Source organism: Halichoerus grypus, chromosome 11 (genome assembly GCF_964656455.1).
Source record: "Halichoerus grypus chromosome 11, mHalGry1.hap1.1, whole genome shotgun sequence".
In the NCBI taxonomy this organism is placed as follows: Eukaryota; Metazoa; Chordata; class Mammalia; order Carnivora; family Phocidae; genus Halichoerus; species Halichoerus grypus.
The window spans coordinates 110,482,151-110,496,793 of record NC_135722.1 but is presented as its reverse complement, the minus strand read 5'-3'; the positions used below and the strand labels follow the sequence as shown (position 1 = coordinate 110,496,793).

The 14,643-nt window shown below is 43.6% G+C and overlaps 1 long non-coding RNA gene across 2 annotated transcripts in view; it reads right to left on the bottom strand.

Annotated features, from left to right (window-relative positions):
* Window positions 1–285: 285 nt before the first annotated feature.
* Window positions 286–14,643, bottom strand: part of LOC118551732 (uncharacterized) — a 39,877-nt gene continuing 25,519 nt past the window's right edge. Inside the window, exons 4-5 of one of the 2 annotated variants that reach the window (XR_013442722.1) lie at window positions 7,564–7,650; window positions 286–1,197 (exon numbers count right to left, since the gene is read on the bottom strand). This is a non-coding gene — a long non-coding RNA (uncharacterized LOC118551732). The remainder of the gene's footprint in view (window positions 1,198–7,563; window positions 7,651–14,643) is intronic. The other variant, XR_013442723.1, reaches the window with a different exon arrangement.

The window sequence follows — 14,643 nt, the reverse complement described above, 5'->3', positions numbered from 1 at the left end:
ACGTTGATAAGATTTAAGGTACAAAGAGTCACTAAATAATATGAGTCATGTTGTCTGACTTCAGCTCTAGACAATATTTGTGGCTTAAAATGAATGAAAATTTAAATGATATGAGGAGTTTGTGAACCATGCCCTTGGGACAGGGAGGAGGGTGCTGCATACCTTTAGTAAAAACTTTGAAATTGATTTTGTGTGTATGAATCACCACTGGATTTTCCACAACCACAGAAAGAGAGAGAGAACGATAGATAACACATAAATGACTTTTTATTTCCTTAAGCGCCATTTAAGGAAGAGAAATCTTAGTTCAGAAATGCAGAATGTTTTCAAAATAAAGCAGAAAACGGTAAAAACTCACCTTTCAGGCTACAGATGACAGTAGCACCTGAGACCTAGAGTCCCCTCAGTTACCACTGAAAACACGGCCCATCCGTGTACAATAAACAGGCACCCAGTTTAATCTTGATGGGGTGACTTAAGGGCTGTGCGACTTCGGCAAAATTATTTAAACTTTCTGAGTTTCCTTTTCCTCACCTGAAAACCAGGAGTGGAAAGTGTTCTCCTTTCGTCTCTGCGTGAGGCACAGCAGCCACGTGGGTGAAGGGACGGCAGCACAGCGGACACGCAGCGGTCTGTCCACACTCACATCACTCAGGACTGCTGGCATTCCGGGTCAGTGAAGGTTCGTCAGTGCGCGCGGAGCGTCCACCATGCATGATCCACAGCACCTGAAGTTTTAGAAGACGTGCACAACATAGAAGATGCAACCTTTCAGACACAAAACAAGGGGACACGCACACTGACCGGATCCACGTTCTCTCCTGTAGGATGGCAGAGAGATGCAGGAGCTAGGGCAGAGAGGTGGTCTGTCAGCTGGAGGCTGTGAGTTCTCACGGGGTTCTGCAGGGGTTTGGTGAGGGGCTTGGACTGGCAGAGACAAGGGCAAAGAGCACTGTGGGTGGACAAAATGGCACACATGGCTACGCACAGAGGTAAGCAGGATGTTTTCCGATTGACAAATCACATTCTTTCCGGTTTTAATGCATTCACAGGAGTCTCCCCCTTGACCTTTCTCCTCGCCAGTCTTGACTTTGAGTATGGGGTGCAGGGGTTTTCACAGTGGCTGAAGGTATGCGGTTAGCTAGATGTGCTGCCAGATGCTTGGGCAGAGGCCCAGATGTGTTGGCAGTCTGTCTGCTGGCCAAAGAAAGAAAGTAAAGGGACAGAAAGAAGTCAGAATGTGGTCATCTGTAAGGGCCGGCACCACCCAGAGATTGGTGGTCTCCCTCCCTCCTTCTCTTTCCCCTCTTCCTTCTCTCTCCCCATCTCTCCCTCTCTCCCCCATCTCTCCCCCTTCCCTGCTTCCCTCCCTCTCTCCCCCTCCCCATCCCTCTCTTCCTCTTTCTCCCTCTCTCTCCCCCTCCATCCCTCTCTATATCTCTCTCCCCCTTCCCTCTCTCTCCCTGCCCCTTCCCTCTCTCTCTGCCCTCCTCCCTCTTCCCCTTCCCATCTCTCTCTCTCTCTCTCCCTCTCCCCCCTCCCACTCTGATATACTCTAAGAGAGAATGTGATTAGTTCATTTAGAGAACTCTCCAACATAGAATTGCTCCTCCTGCATAAAGTTTTCCAGCAAGCCTAGAAACAGCTCCCTTTGGGTCAAGGGTCCCACTAAATTAGGTGGTCAAGATGATGCTATGGTGGCCAACATAAAGTATGGCATAAGGAGTCAGTCCTGGGCAGGTGGCTGTGGGCAAGGTGCCATGGAGCACAACATTAACTCCTCTAAGATTCTGGGCTGTCTCACAGTCTTCAGTGAGGTTGGCTAATCTTCCTATTAGAATATAGAAGATGGTAGAGGATGGCCAGAGGGAGAGGCAGCAGTCAAGGTTAACAGTTCCCAAGAGGATAGCCCTTAAATCAATCACTTTTGTGCTAAGGAGCTTTCTTGTTGGCTGATGTGTCCCTACACAATTGTGCTGCATTATACACACTCATATGGAAATTAAATGAGAATGATGACAATAATGACTAATATTTATTTAGTAGCTAGGCTAAATAATCTTATTTTATTTATGTAACAATATATAACTACATTTTATTATTATTTTCATTCCTTTCTTAACAGATAATAAAACTGAAATTCAGAGAAGTCAAGTCTCACTTGCCAGAGCCAACAAATGGTAGGTATAAGATTTGAGCCTCACTCTTTCTGGCACCAAAGACCATGGGCTTAATCACTTATCACTTTTCAACTAAAAGGAATAATATGGGGTCAGGGGGAGAAGCAGATCTCACAGAAGAAACCAGAGACTAGAGATCAACACGGGGGGATATATGAAGAGGTCAACACTCAAGACTGAAAGATTCAAAAGATCTCTATATAACACTTGGTCAGTGCCATCGGTCCGGTAGGGGACAAACACCAGCCCAATGGCTTTCTGCTGGTGGTGACTCAGGAACTTGTTTGCTTTGAGAGTCCTGGGGCAGCAAACAAAGACTGGCCTCAATGGCCAAGCTGGGAGAAAATGAGAATTGTCCCAGACTCATGATTTCCTAGTGAGGTATTACTCCAGTACTTTTCACCTGCTGATACATGCTAAAGCATTTTCAATAATCACCAATAGGCATCTTGAAAACTAAGTATATGCTTAGTTGTACTGCATAATTCTGAACTTGATCATGTCTTCACTACGACAGATTTTGTCTTATATAACATAAGCCAAATTTGTCCAGATCAAAATTAACATCCCAAAGTGCATATTGGCTTCTATTAGACAAGTGGTAATTACACATAATGCTACTAGTCACCCTTTGGGTAAACCTGCCCTAAATAATTACCAGGTAAGAGCTCTTCAAACTTTGGGCAGAACAAAATGCCAAGTCAAAATAAAGAGGACTTGTCACCCAGATCTCCATTCTCTATAAAATGACCAACAATAAACCAACCAGGAGAAAAACAAGAGACTCAAAACAAGCAAAAATAATTAAAGGTTTGTCAAGATCCCGTTATAAGGTCTAGAATATTGTTATCAAGGTAAACGTTTCACTGTTTCTGTTTTGAAGAAAGTGTCACATTAGGAAAACAGTCTAACATAATATTTTTCTTTAGGTTACTGGAAGCCACTGTGGGGCTACCAACAGAAAGTTGGCACCACTCTACTGTGGGACGAAATGCCCTCCACTTACAGCTTTTTCTCTTTTACATACCCACAGCATATAATTTTCACCATACAGACATTGAGCAATGCATTGGGTCTATGTTTGTCTGGTAAGAAGCCTGATGAAATTTCTGTATTTGCTAAACCATTGGAGGGTTTCCCTGAACTCCTAATTCCAGAGAACTCATGAAGGGAATGGAAATTGGGGTATTGGTATTGGAATTGGAGAGCATGCTGGAGCTCTCCTTGACCGCTCCCCTCTGGTCCCAGCCCCTGCAAAGCCACATTTCTTGGGCTTTTCCTTTTTTAAGCCCAGAGAGTAAGAATTCAATACAGACACTAAACTGATCGGACCTCATTCTATCCCTGCTGGCTGTGAAAAACAAAACACTCCTGACCTGACTCTTCACCATTTTGACCCAATTCCTATTAGTGGTCACCTGTCTCCTCACTGGACGAAGCCACAGGGACCCATCAAGCCACTGGGTAGGAAAGTCCCCTAGTTGAATAATCCAGATCTGAACCATTAATCAGGAGACAAAACCCGGGGTGGCAAGTCATTTCCAGGAGGCTGAACAAGGGGGTGGCGAATTGATAGAACATTGCTCATTGCAGGTCTGAGAGGCTGAAAAACAACGTAATCATGCCTGTCTCAGGGCTGGCCCATTCCATTGTGATAGCCAATAAAGGCTACAGAGAAAAATATTATGACTCACATCCTGGCATCAACATGAGACAACACCTCAGGTTAATAAAGGAAATAAAAAACAAATATCAAGGCAATGCCAAGATGTATTTTTAATTTGCCTTGGATAGTTGGGCATATTCTCTTTTTCGTCTTACAGATGACTTTCTTTGAAGAGTTGACATTCACACAACATCCAGATGCCAAAATGGCCCTTGTGCCTGGTTCGGTTCTCTTCACTCTTTGTCAGACACGTCCTAGGGACAGACATGTGTGTACTGCTCTGCTTTTCTGTCCTCTCTTCACCCACTGAACCATCTGTGTGTCCCACTGGGGCAGGAACCATCCACCATGCCCGGAAGTATGGGTGTGTGCTTTCTGTATCCCAACGAGCATCCTTCTGACTTTTCTGCCACTGCCCATCATTCCTTATATACATATTAGATCAAAACAGACGAAATTGCCATTTTTGTACATAAACATGGTCAGTACAGGTGCTTGTAAGAGGTCTGGCCTGACACTGGTGTGTGAGTATGTGTACGTATTATATAATGTGTCTGCATGCGTATGCGTGTGAGGCAGAAGCACTGTGCATGCTTTCCTTCAATTAAATCTGCAATATCCTGTAAGGCAGGTCCATTTCTTTGAGGTATGCACCTGAAAACAAGAGCTAAGACAATCCAATAACTTGTTTCCCTGAGGTCTTCCAGGATTTCAATTCTGATTTCTAGCCCTGGGTCACATGCTCCCTGGTACGGGGCCTACTGCACGGTCTACTTGATTCAGACCACCGAATCCTCTGGACTTCAGAGGCTCCTTGAGAAGAAAGCTGGCTGAGTGCTCCCAAGCTTGCAGACGTCTCCTCTTACATCCTTTCCCAGGACGTGGTACCGCACAAGGGAAGAAGTCAGCATGTCCCGTGTGTGCTCGGCCCCTTAGCAAACATTGCTACAATTAATGTGGAACGTTTCAAAGACTGAATGCTTCTTTCTCCAAGAAATTTTGAATAAATTCTTCAAGTCATTTTTTTTGGGGGGGCGGGAAGGGAAGAACCAGGTTTGGGCAAAATCTTGCATTTATTTTAGAGAAATGCTAGTTTTCCCAGAAATTTGAAGGGAAAATGTGCTTATAATATAGTTGAGCAAAGGTATCCAAACACTGTGAAATCTAGTTTCTCTCCTCTCCCAAATTACAGAGCGTGAGAAGTGGTTTCCCAGCTTTCTGCTTCCTGCTCCGTGCATTTTGGGAAGTGAGACCACAGGAGTCTAGATTTACATTGTTGGGATTTTTTTTTTTCTTTTTCAGTAAATGCTTATACAAATCCATCCTTTCCTGTTGGTTTTTGACTAGTTTGTTTGCAACTCAGATTCTTGGCTGAAGTGAAGTTATTAAAAAAACAAAAAAAGCTTTCACTCAATTATGAAACACTGTGTTAAAGCCTATTTACAGCTCACATGTTTTATGACCACTAGCAGCAAGAGAGCTGGCTTTGCCTGAGAATCACAGCAGCCTCAGGACCCTCTGAGCACGGAATAGGACATGAAGAAGTCAACATAACACCGACCAGCAAACCGAGCGAGGCACTAGGACGACGTCTGTGCCAACAACCTCGTTCGTTAACTGAAAAAGCAGGAGAGGGAGAGTCACCTTGCCAATGAGAGAACCCTTCGGGGTCAGGGTTTTCTCAAACTGAGTTCATCGCGGGCTTGCTAGTTTATTCTCAGGGGGTCTGCAAGTTTCCTGAGAGACTTTTTTTTAAATTTTCTGTTTTCATTTTAATGGTCACCTAAAAGTAATCAGCGTAAGATTATGTGGATGACCACCTTGTAACCAAGAACTAGGCATGATTTCGGGGTCCATGTTTGTAGTTGTCCCTACAAATGGCTGAGAATTATTGAAAAAAATTTAAAAAACCAGGGAGAACTGAACAGGCCTGGTAAAAGCTAAAGATGTAATGAGCATTATAGGGGGGCTTCTGGTGCGGCAGAAAGGTGGGAGAAACGAGGCGTTCCACCTGTACGTGAACGAGGGCAGTCAGGACCGTTTTCACGTGGCGAGTCATGACACGGTTGCGGCCAAGTGGTACCGACTGTCGCATTAATTTAATGTAGCGGATTTAAAACTTGTTGGGTTTATGGTGTTAAATGTGTGTGTTCTGTAAACTTGTCTTGCTTGGGCAGCTATAAAAGAGCCACCGCTGTATGGACGTGTGAGTGGTGTCAGGAACGTACTGGTTTGCTAGAGCACCTGTAACAAAGTACCACAGACTGGGTGGTTCCAACAACAGAAACCATTATCTCACGGTTATGCCAAATCCAGATGTTGACAGGCCCGTGTTTCCCCAAAGGCACTAGGGGAGGATCTGTTCCAGGTCTTGCTTTGGGTAGTTCCTTGGCGTGTGACTGTGACTCCGGGCTTCACACGACGCTCTCCCTGTGTGCACGTCTGCACCCAAACTCCCCCTTTCTGTAAAGACACCAGTCATATTGGATGAGGGACCTGCCCTACTCCATCCAGTATGACCTCATCTTCAGTAATAACACCGCCACAACCCTATATCCAAATAAGGTCACATTTAGAAGTCCTAGGGGTTAGAACTTCAACATATGAATTTGGTAGGGAGGGGACACAATTCAATCCAAAACAGGAAATTACATAATAAAAATAATTTGAAACATCATTAAAGAGCCCAAATATTTTGTCCCCTTTAAAAGTGGTCTGCATATTGCTTAATTTTGAGAAACCATGCTCAGGATTATATCATCTGGTAAGAACAACAACTTATAACTTCTCATTTGCCCATAAGAAACCTTATAATAAACCTTTAACTCTTAAAAATAAACTCCTGATGGGTCAAACCATAGAAAATCTGGGGAGAAAAGTAGAATTGAATATTTAGTCAGACCTCTTGAAAAGGATGAATCTCTCAACCTAGAGGTAAAAGAAGAATTAAGATGGAAAAAGACAAATAAACTTAATGGTATAAAAATGGAGGAAAAATTGGACACTTTAAAAAGACAGACAGACTGGGGAAAGATATGTACAACACACAGAACAGAAAAGGGGATATGTTTATTTGACAAGGCACAGACAAAATGATAACAGAAGCACAGACTGCAATAGACAAGTAAGTAAAAAAAAGAAAAATTTTAGACGAGGAAATGTGAGAAACAAATAGTCAAAGAAATGAGACTTTTTCACTGAAGTATTATTTGCGAACATAGGGGCAGGAGTACAGAGAGAAACCTGGATCCTTCACCTTGCTGCCACCTGCTGAGAAAACACTCTAAGGTTTCTCAAAGTTCAGAAATGTACAGATGACTTAAAAACATGTTTTATTGAGATAAAATTCATATACAACAAAATTAACCACTGTAAAGTGTGCAATTCTGTGACATCTAGTGTGCTCACAGGGTTGCACAAGGAGCACTTAGACACCGAGTTCCTAAACCTTTCTGTCTTCCCCAAGGAAAAGCCTGGGTGCGCTAAACCGTCACACCCCATAGTCCCCCAGCCCCTCAGCCCCTGGCAACCACCAGTCTGCTTTTTGTCTCTTTGGATTTGCCTCTTCTGGATATTTCCTATAAATGAATTCGTATGATGTATCATCTTTCGTGTCTGGCTGCTTTCATGTAACACTGTGTTTTGGAGGTTCATCCCCTTAAAGCACGTACTTCATTCTGTGTGATGGCTGAATAATATTCCACTGTGTGTACGTACCAGAGTCTGTTCATCTATTCCTCCGCTGGTGGGCATGTGGATTGTGTCCATCTCTTGGCTATTGTGAAGAGTGCTGGTACAGACCACCTTCAGGAAAGAAAGAAATCCTATCTTTTATTCAGTCATTCTAATTCAGGAATTCTCCCCAAAGAGAATAACCTAAAGTCTGGAAAAACCTATATCCTTCTGTTTATGGCAGGGTTATTAGTATAACTGGGAAAAAATATGGTTGTAATAAAACCCAAGCTGACTGGTGGCTCTTGGATCCTGCTACCTGGTCCCCACGGACTCCACTCTTTCCCCCTAAAATTTATTCTTCCAATAAGAGCCTAAGCAAATGTCTTCTGACAGGTGGTCAGGATATCTCACTTCCTGGCTAAAATCTTTCAATTATTTTCCATCTCATTCAAAATAAGCCCGAGCCCACTCTCACTGCCTACGAAGTCCTGAGCTGTCCTATCCCAGCCCCATCCATACACGCCCTGTCTTCCCCTCTGTGCATGACTCGGGCTTCCCTTCTGTTCCCGAATGACTGTGGATGTTTGCTGTTCTTCTCCAGGTCTGTCATGTTCCTCCTCTTGGTCTCACTCCCTCTGCTCCCTCCTCACTCACTCTCCACTACAGTCTGACCTTTGTCCTACCACTTAAGCAGAAGTGCAACTGGAAGTGACTCATATAAATAATGTCAAAATAAACACCCATATGTCACATCTTCATGAGGATCTCCGAAGATGATGATAGCCTTAAAAATAAATTGCTAAAAAAATAGTTTAAGACATGTTTGAGCTTTTCTGCCAAGTCACCTCTGGAAACTTTTATGTTTAGTGTCTCTCACTGGTTAGCTTCCTCCCTCTTCCTCCCCCCCCCCCCCCAGGAGGGGTAACCAGTCTCCAAGGTGTAGGCAATTTTCTGGCCTCAGCTCTTCTCTCTGTATTGTTTCCCTGGTGACAAAAGGTGGTACAGGTCCCAGCTCTGCTCTGGCAACTCAAGGTTGGGGACGTTGAGTGCCCCGGGAGCCAGCGTCCTCAACACCGAGGCATGTGTTTTCATGCAAGGAAGTAGCAGCACAGGAAGTGGTTAAAGTACCTCTGGGATAGCTCAATCAACAGAGCATAGAGTTGACTTATCCCCAGTCTGATGATATTTACCACCTGGAGAAGACACAAAATCATGTGAGGAGGCTGGATCCCTAATGACAGATGGGGACCAGGTGCTGGGCAAATTCAAATAACCCAAGCAATCTTGAGAAAGAATGAGAACGCTGGAGGAATCACTGTGTCTGATTTCAAACTATATTACAAAGCTAGAGTAAGTAAAACAGTGTGGCATTGGGACAAACAGCCGCAGAGATCAATGGGACAGAACAGGGAGTCCAGAAGTCACACTTACATGGTCAGTTGATTCACGGCAAAGAAGTCAACAATAACAATGGGGAAGGGACAGTCTCTTCAATACTTAGTGTTGGGGGAGCTGGATGGTCACAAACAAAAGAATGGAACTCAAATACCATCTCATAGAAATCAATTCAAAATGGATTGAAGACTTAAATGGAAGACTTGAAGCCATAAAACTCCTACAAGGAAACATAGGCCATAAACTCCTTGACATGGGTCTTAGTGATGATTTTTTGAATCTGACACCAAATGCAAACACAACAAAAGCAAAAATAATTAAGTGGGACCACAACATTAAAAAGCTTCTCCACAGCAAAGGAAACCATCCACGAAATGAAATGACAACCTATAGAATGGGAGAAAATATTTGCCAATCATATCCCTGATAAGGGGCTAATATCCAAAATATATTTAAAAACTCATACCACCCAATAGCAAAAAAGCAATCTGATTTTAAAATGGGCAGAGAACCTGAATAGACATTTTTCCAAAGAAGACATAGATTTAGCCAACATGTACATGAAAAGATGCTCAACATCACTCATCACCAGGAAATGCAAATCAAAACCACGATGAGATATCATCTCATGCCTGTCAGAATGGGTAAAATCAAAAACCCAAGAAATAACAGGTGTCAGTGAGGATGTGAAGAAAGGGGAACCCTCGTGTTCTGTTGGTGGGAGTGCAAACTGGTGCAGCAGCTCTGGAAAACAGTAATGGAGTTTCCTCAAAAAAATGAAAAATAAACTACTGCATAATCCAGCAATTCCACTTTTGGGCATTTATCTAAAGGCAACAAAAACACTAACTTGAAAAGATGTATGCCTTCCCATCTTATTGCAGCATCATCTACAATAGCCAAGATATGGAAATAACCTAAGTGTCCATCAAGGGACGAGTGGAAGAAATATATATATATATATACATATATATATATGTATAAAGGAATATTATTCAATCATAAAAAATAATGAAATCTTGCCCTTTGGAACAACATGGATGGACCTCTAGGGCATTATGCTAAGCAAAATAGACAGAGAAACACCAATACCATGTGATCTCTCTTATATGTGGAATCTAAAAACAAACACAACCAAGCTCATAAATACAGAGAGCAGATTGGTGGTTGTCAGAGGCAGGGAGTGGGACATAAGAGAAATGGTGAAGGGGGTCAAAAAGTAAAAAGAAAAAAAAGAATAAGGTCTAAAAGCATGTGATGATTAAAGCAATATATATATTCCCTTAAAGTTACATATGCATCTATTTTATATAGATGCACATATATATACTGTCAATATAAATCATGCATGTCATATATACATAGTCATTATATATGTGTGTGTGTGTAGTTACTATAGACTGCATATTATAGAACATACCCTAAATTGAATTTTTTAATATAGTAACTGAAAACATTTGAAGATACAAAGAGTGAATTGAGAGAGTATAGGACTATTATTCTTGATTTTTCAGCACAGTTTTAAGGTGATTTGCTCATTTGCTTAACTAAATCCAAAAAACACATGTTAGTCCCTGAGCCAGAGGCATCAGACACAAGATGATTCTGACAGGGTCTCAGTTCTAAAAGCTTAATAAATAATGTTGAGAAGACAGGAATGAAGGAAGCCCAATAAGTAGCATCTTCTTCCCCACCAGGCTTCAGAACAAACTGAGAAATAAGATTAAAAAAAAAAAACAATAAAAAGTAGACAAGTAATACATCAACTTTATTAACAACAAAGACTAGGTTGAAGGACAAAGCTTAGTGTGAAAGCCAAATTGGATTTGGTGCACTTTTTTGTCACTATTTTTTACTGTTCTTTCATCCTGTAGTTTAGACCTTGGAACAGCCCAACAGAGGGAAAGTTTGGGTCTGCAAAGTAGACACACTTACTTCAGGTCTTTCCTCCCACTGGTCAAAGTGGAGATGAGATGAGAAAAGGGACCAAACACACAACCTCAGGACCATTAGTGGATTAACTCCACCCAGTTAAGATACATGGACCAAGCTGTCACCCACTGAGCAGGTACTTTCTCTGAGAGGAAAAGTCAGTGAGGAGCAAGATGCCAGCAATGTTAAGGGAAAAATCCTTCTTCATTGAAATGAGTAGAAAAGAGACCTTCACCCCCAAGAAGACATACACACAACTCTCTGTGCCTCAAGTCTGACTATGATACCTGTTCTAAAAGTGGTGTGAACAATGCCTTTTGGAGACACAAAAAAGAAAGGAATTGGTGCAGATAGAGGGGAGTAGTACCATATGTGGAGAGGTAGTTGTCTAATTGCATCAAAAAGATGAGTAGGGTTTGGACAAGTCTACCCAGGAAAAGAATAGTGGGGTGAGGAGCGGACTGAGGGGCAGAGGGAACAACATGACCAAGGTACAAACATGAACATTCATGGAGAGCTAAAGAAACAAGTATCCAGCAGGATGGGGACAGGGTCATTGCAGGAGGCCAATTTCATCTGGATGGTTTTGGGCTTGGCATAAAAAGGAAACAGCTTTCAACTTTTTAAATTATTGAGCAATGTGCAAATGTATTTCATCATCACTCAGGATGGGGTTAAGTTTGAGGGTAGGGGAAATTCAATTAGTGGGTGCCAAAAATGGGGACGGGAATATCTGTTGTCCAGGTTACTTGATGATTTATAAAACAAAAACAAAACAGTGATGGATGTTCTGATGTGCCATTTTGAAAGCAGATTTGTCAAAATGTCTTATATCCCAGAATAGCCTGCTTCATATGTATAGAAGGAAGAAAGGAGGAGATAGGGATTTTTTTTAAAAAGATTGGGTGAAATTGCAGAGGACTGGAATAACCTTCAAGTGGGTTTATATTTTATTCCATAGAGAATGGGTAGCAAGAAGAGGGTTTTGAACAGAATTATTATATGATGAGTGCCATATTAGTATGGGCATAAAGTGACACTAGCCTTCCAAGAGTTTGTATTCCCATCAGGATCAACATATATGTGAGTAATTCACATACAAGAGCAAGGAAGCATAGGTTGACACATCAGAGTCTCATGTCAGAAATATCCCCCTGGTGACAGGGTGAGCCCTGGTTGGAGGCAGGGACTCTGCTCAGAAAGTAGCCGCGATGGGCCAGGCGAGGGATCAAGAGGATCACAGAGTGGTCAGGGAGAAATGGAACTAAACAATAACCAAACGTCGTATCACCTTTTTGATTTGTGTGACTTAAAAAATCATTTTCACATTTTGATTCCACATGCTCTTTTTCACAGGTTGTGATGGGAAGTATTTAGACCAATTGCCCAGATGCCAGGCAAACAGCATACTCTTTTGTTGATGTAACTCCAGGATGACCCAGCTGTGAAAAAGTAATTGCGTTGACCAGGCTGTCTGTTTGTACACTTAGAAAACTATAGGTTAGACTCCCAGGTTTTTATTTTGCCAGGAATCTGAACCACAGTCAATGTAAAATTATGAAACTTGATGGTCAGGAGAGAAAGATGGTAAGCTCTTCTTGAGAGGATGGGGGAGAGGAAGTGCACATAACAGAGTGGATTAGAGGCAGTAGACCCGTGGATACTTGTAAAGAACTCACTGTCTATAGGTAACTATTCAGCGACCCCTGAAGAGCTCATAAAATCAACTGCCCACAGTGACACTCATTCATTCAATTCTCAAATTTTTTATTGAGTGCCTCCAATGAGCCAGGCATTCTTCTAGGAGCTGGGGATAAATAGAGTAGTAAATATAATAAACAAAGAACACTTACTCTCAAGGAACGTACATTTTAGTGAGAGAAGGCAGACAACTAACCTTTGAGGACTGGAAAAATAACAAGCTTGGTAGAGGGTGGTAATTATTATGGAGCAAACAGCTTGGAAGGTTGGAGGGGATGGTCATTGCTGGGGTGAGTAGAGCACAGAGAATCTTCCCTGAGAAGTTGACATTTGCATAAAGTCCTTAAGGTTGTGAGAGAGTGGGCCCCTGGCTTGCTTAGAAGGCTGCGCTGGCTCTCCGTTACCTCTTCACATCTCCTAGCATATTCGGGGCTAAGGCTCAAGGATACAGGAAGTGCTTATATTTTAGACCAAAGTCGGATGCTTTTCTCTACTTGTAACTCTGTCCACAAAACAATAACCTCAGGGGGTTGCAGAATGGTTTGTTCTTCCCAATGCAGGAAGAAGGAGAACATGTTGTTCAGAACTTTCCTCTTGGGGTCAAAACAGAGGCCACTTTGTGGCCTGCATGGGGGCTGGTCTGTGCAGGACAAGGGGGAGAATTTCCTTATTGATTCCAGAATCAAATTTGGAGTAGTTGAACACTTAAGGTTGACATGGGAAAGAGAGCAAATGGAAGCCAGTTGGCAGAAGGCTATAGGCGTTCACTGGAAAACTTTTAGGAACAATTCAAATCTTACAATGTCTATAAAACACTTGGTGCACAAGTAGACAGTGTGTGTGCCCGTGTGTGTGCATGCTTGCGTGTATAGCTGGTGTGCAGGTTGGGAGAGGGCCAGGGGCTTGTGTCCAGTGATGAGGGGCACGAGGGAGACAGCATGCAGGGGTGCAGGATTGGAGAGGCACGAGACCACTATTTGCAGGGTTGGCTTTATTTGATGTGCAGGCCATGTGGTTTGGGTGATGCGTGGACCTTCGCATCAGAAGGAGGTGGTTTTGATTCTCTGCACAGCTTCCACCAGCTGTGTAGCCTCCGGCCGGCCCTGTAACCTCTCTGAGTCTTTCCCTACACAAAGGGGATGAGAAGACCACCCGGGGCTGCCAGAGCGAGGCAGTAGGCACTGAGTGCACGGCAGCTGTTGTGGGAAGATGTATCTCGCATGGTGCGGGAGCGGACGGGAGCCAGGACACGCTCAGACAAACTGGCAGGAGGACAGTGAGCAGGTCTTGGAGAGAGAGGGGACTGAGAGTCTGAATGCAGGACAGGGTGGGGCACAGCAAAAGGAGACCCGTGAAAGGCAGGATTCAGCCGATCGCGTGAGCCCGTCGGAGAGGAAGGAGGGTCTGAGAGGGGCCACCGCTTGCCGGTCAGCGGGAGGCCATGAATGCTGGTCCTGCATCTCCAGGCTTGCGCTCCCCTCCGTGCGCACAGGGCTGGCCACCCCGAGCCTGCTGCCCTCCCCTCCCCACGCTCCCCGACACCCCAGCCTGGTCTCAGAAGTCCTCCCTGGCCACTCCAGGCTTAGCTGTGCCTCCTCCAGCCAGTTCTGCCCACAGGCCCGTTAAGGACCGGGTACTTAACTATGCTGCGTTCTGGGGTTTCAGATCTGACGTCCCTGCGGTGAGAAGCAAGGCTCACCCATTTTTCTGTCATTATCTCAGCTGGATGGTCCACACCTACTCACAGCTTCTGTGACCTCACATTCATGGCTTCCTTCACTCCAGACCTTCCCGCAATACTCAAGAATAAGGATATAAATCGCCATGACAGCCTCATAAAGAAGAGAGGACGTTTAAGAAAGGTAGGAGAAGAACTAGGACAGAGCCCCCAAAGAGCAAACAAAATCAACTCAGTACAATTGTCCTCATCACTGTAGTCACCACCATCACTGCCCCCTCGAATATTCACTGAACACCTGCCCTTTCTCAGGTACATGGATCATCCCGTTTAGACCTCACAACAACCCTGTAAGGTAGGTACTAACACTTCTCATTCCACAGACAAAGAAATTAACAATTAACAGCTAGTAAGTG